Source organism: Octodon degus, unplaced genomic scaffold (genome assembly GCF_000260255.1).
Source record: "Octodon degus isolate 3935 unplaced genomic scaffold, OctDeg1.0 scaffold00012, whole genome shotgun sequence".
In the NCBI taxonomy this organism is placed as follows: Eukaryota; Metazoa; Chordata; class Mammalia; order Rodentia; family Octodontidae; genus Octodon; species Octodon degus.
In genome coordinates, this window is record NW_004524588.1 from 10,123,410 (window position 1) to 10,127,836 (window position 4,427).

Sequence of the window (4,427 nt, forward strand, 5' to 3'; positions counted from 1 at the left end):
AGAGGATCACTATGAGTCCAAGCTGCATAGCGTGACCCTGTACCAACTAGAAGAAAGGAAGGAAGGAAGGAAGAAAAGAAAAAGAAAGAGAGAAAGAAAGAAAGAAAGAAAGAAAGAAAGAAAGAAAGAAAGATGGTGACTACCCACCCCCAAAAATGTTGGATAATAAAATGTTCCAAAAGAAAATAAAACATCAATAATTAAAAGTTAGGGCCTGGCAGATAGCTTGGTAATCTAAGCACCTGCTGGCAAGCTCAAGGACCCAGGTTCAATCCCCAGCACTGCATGCCTTGCCAGCCCAGCACCAAGCTGGCTATGAAACCGGGCATGGTGGCACATGTCTGTAATCCCAGCACTGGAGAGGCTGAGACAGGAGGATCACTACAAGTTTGAGCTGGGTAGCAAAACCCTGTACCAAATAAATTAAGAAATCTATTTTTAAAATTAAAAGCTAGAAAAAATAAATTGAGAAAGAAAATTCAAGTAACAGAAGTTCCAGTATAAAAAAAAAAAAAAAAAAACTGGGTGAACAAATAAGAATAAATTATCAAAGAGAAAACAGCAAAGAAAGTTCCCAAAATTGAAGAGACAAATTTTCAGGCTGATGTAGCCTAGAAATTCAGTGAGTATCCAGCCAATTTAACCATATACACACATTCAGGCTTATTACAGGAAAAAGATTTGAAGATATTAGGAATTTTAAAATAGTAAAAGCTTCCTGAGAGGGAAAGTAGAACACATTATGAAGTCATCAGGAGTGAAAATGATATTGGCTGTTCAACAACTCTGGTAGCTTCCATGCAGTCAAAATTCTGAAAGAAAATTATTTTCCATTTAGAATCCTAATGCGTTCAATTTATCCGTCAGGTGTGATACAGAGATGAGTGAAATCTCACAAGTTTTAGCTGTCAAATGCTTTCTCTGGAAGCTACTAGAATGTGGGTTCCACGGCAAGTTCAGCATTCCCCAGGCGCCTGTGACAAATGCAGACCTGGGGCTCTCACCCAGACCTGCGGAAGCAGAGTGCCCGGGAAAGGGCTCTTCACTGTTCACCATAACGGGCCCTTCTGGTGCCAGGTAAAACTTGAGAAATGCACTTCCTCAAAATGAAGAGAGAGCGGAAAAGGAGGGAGACATGGCTGCAAGCAAGACAACACACCCCTGATTGCAACAGAAGCACAACACGCTAGAAGGGATAGTATGAATTATCCCTTCTTAGGCATCTGCTATTGTCCTGAACACATTCTATTTATTATGTTTAAGTCATCTGCCTTAGTTATTTTTCTTGTTGCTGAGACAAAATACTCCACACCTAAGGTTAAAGGGGAAGAAAGATTTATGTTGGCTCACAGTTTGTAGAGGCTTCAGCCCATAGTCAACTGATTCCAAGGCAGAGTGGCACAGAAGAGGAGAAACAGCCCATGGCAGAGGAGGCAGGAAGCAGCAAGCACCAGCATCCTGCATTCCATCTTTTCCGTTAAAGTCCATCCAGGTTCCAAGGTTGGTGCTACGTATATGTTGGTTGGGCCTTCCATCATCCACACTTAGAACTATGCTAACCAGATTCAGTTATCACACATCCTCCACCAGCTACCTGCAAAAAGCCCCAGATATGCATGCATGAGGTTTTGGGGAAAAATCTAGATAAAAACTGTAACATCATCCCGACCACTGCTAGAGTTAAGCTTTATTATTTCTGCATTTTGGCGGAAGAGATATGAGATGTCAGCTTGGTAGGGTGTACTTAAGTATTGTGAATGCAAACAACGTAGTCAGATTGTGGCTCTTAATTACAATGTACACTGAGTACACCAAGAAAAATTGAAAGTAGGAGAATGCTTGAGGTGTTTACCTCTATTGAGGAGATTACATCTCTGTGGAAAGCCTTGTAGCTATGTAGGAAGCCAAACAAGAAAAATTGAAGCAACTATTCCATAAGGAAAGGGCAGATAAAAAGAAATGTATTCATAAAACAGTACATGTCTCAGATAAAACTAATATTTTCATAGACTTTTGAGAATAAGTAGTGAAGGGCCTGCCAAGTAGCTCAGCAGATTAAAGCATCTGCAAGCAGGTACAGGGGCCAGGGGATCAATCCCTGGGCCTATGGTGCTGGCCCCACCCCCAAGGCATGCTGAGATGGCAATTGAGACTAGGCCTGATGGTGTGCCTGTAATCCCAGCTCTTGGGAGGCTGTAAACAAGAGAATCTTTAGGAGTTGGGTCTAGTAGTTAGACCCTATACAGCCTGTAGACCTTTCCCTAAAAATACAAAAAAAAAAAAAAAAAAAAAAAAAAAGAATAATCACTGAATACAGTTTAACAAGAAAGTTACAATGTCTTATTAGGAGGTTGATTAACAAGACAAAGTGGAAAAGGAATAGGAGAAATAAGAGAGCAAAATTCTCAATCTGCACATTAGGACCTTAATATTTTCTGTTTGTGTTTGTTCTGTTTGGTTTGTAGGGTGAGAGACTGAACTCAGCAGGGCCTTTGCAATGAGCTACACTATCATTCTTTTTGAGACAGGGTCTTGCTAAATCTCTAAATTGTCCAGTTTGGATTTATGATTCTCCTGTAGTGTACCACTAGCACAGGAAGTTAACAGTACATGACAGGAAGTTGATAACTATTGCTTAATACCAGCCAGCAAGATAGCTTAGCAGTCTAAAGTGCCCGCTTAGGCTAGCTTAGGCAAGCATGCAGGGACCACAGTTTGATCCCTGGCACCACATGCCATGCCAGCCCCACCCCCAGTAAAATAAAAAATACTTGTAAACAGCATGTTAACCATTAAGTGTAAAAATTGCTCCTTTAGAAAAGGAAAAGGAGGAGGTTGGGGATATAGCTCATTGGCATAAGTGCCTTCCTGGACCCAAGTTCAATCCCTGGTGCCACAAAAAAGAAAAAGGAAAAGGATTAAAGGTGAATTATGTACATGTACCAACTCCCCACAAGGAATATAATCATTATATAATGCAGATATGAACCGATAAAAATTTTTTTTAAAAAAGAGCTTTCCATGGTAGGTCTGGCCTGGTGCTCTCGAAATGGACAAGTTTATGAAACCAGGGAAAGTGGCGTTTGTCCTGGCTGGATGCTACTCTGGATGCAAAGTGCTTGTCATGAAGAACATTGATGACCTCAACTCCAACCGCCCCTCCAGTCCTGGCCTGGTGGCTGGACTTTACCACTGCACCTGCAGAAAGACAGCAACCATAGGCAAGAAGAAAATTGTCCAGAAGTCAAAGATCAAGTGGTTTGTGAATATTTATAACTATAGTCACCTCTGCCCCCAAGGACATCATCCCAGACTCAGCTCTCAAGTAAAGACCCTTCAGCAGGTGAAAGCCAAGTTCCAGGAGACATCATAAAAGGACAAGAGCAAGGGATTCCTCCAGAAGCTTTGATGTTGTATGCTTTCTGTTTTCATCATTAATAATTTTTTAAAAGAAAAAGGAAGGGACCACCGTTTGATCCCTGGCACCACATGCCATGCCAGCCCCACCCCCAGTAAAATAAAAAATATCAGGGGTAAGTAAAAGTAAGGGAAGAGCTTTTGTTAATTTAAGCCTTCTAAAATCATTGACCTCTTAAATTACAGTGTTCCTGTATTACTTTGATAGAAAAAATTGATAAGAAATTAAAATTAAATAATTGACTCCAACATAGCCAAATTTCAGTCAAGGTTTTGAAATTTCTTCTAACAGGCAATTTCCTCCTTCCTGTTTTCTGACTCTGGAGATAAGACAAAGGACATCTTGCGGCTTTCTTTCTTGTCCCATTGTCAAAGTAGCAGTTCACTGTTCCCCTCCTGAGATTCTGGACTTCATATTGAAAAGGACAGATAGGAGGGAGTCATTGAGACCATTTTTGTAATTCTCCCATCCAGTTTGTTACCTGGGGTTTCATTTCTACAAACACAAACTCTTTGGGTATCATGCTTCTATTTATTCAACCCAAACTAAATGTTTAGTGAATTATTTAGGTATGTCCCTGATACTATAGAGAAGGATTGAGATTTTTATTTGTTTGGTTTTTTGTGTTTTTGTTTTGTCTTGTTTTGGAACTGGGGATCGAATTCATGACCTTGTTACTTGCCAGGCAGGCACTATGCCATTGAGCTGTCTCCCCGGCCCAGATTAACATTAAAAAAAATTTTTTTTATTAGTACATGCTTGTAGTACATAATAATTATGGTCATCATGGGGCATTGGTACATGTTGGTCCATAACACATCTCAATTCTTTTTACTTTCCCTTCTTCTCTCCTTCCTCCTCTCTCCCCTACTATTGCATCTCTTACAACTAATATTCCTCTATCCATACTTAAGAATTACAACATTTTGAGGCTCATTATAATTGTTGTGTTTTCACTTGTTAATTAGAAAAGGCAACTTTTGTGTTATAATGATTGATTAAGATGAGA

General features: G+C 40.0%; 1 pseudogene; it reads left to right on the top strand.

The window, feature by feature from the left end:
- The first annotated feature begins 3,049 nt into the window (after nt 1–3,049).
- On the top strand, nt 3,050–3,373 carry LOC101561983 (annotated as a pseudogene).
- Nucleotides 3,374–4,427: the final 1,054 nt, after the last annotated feature.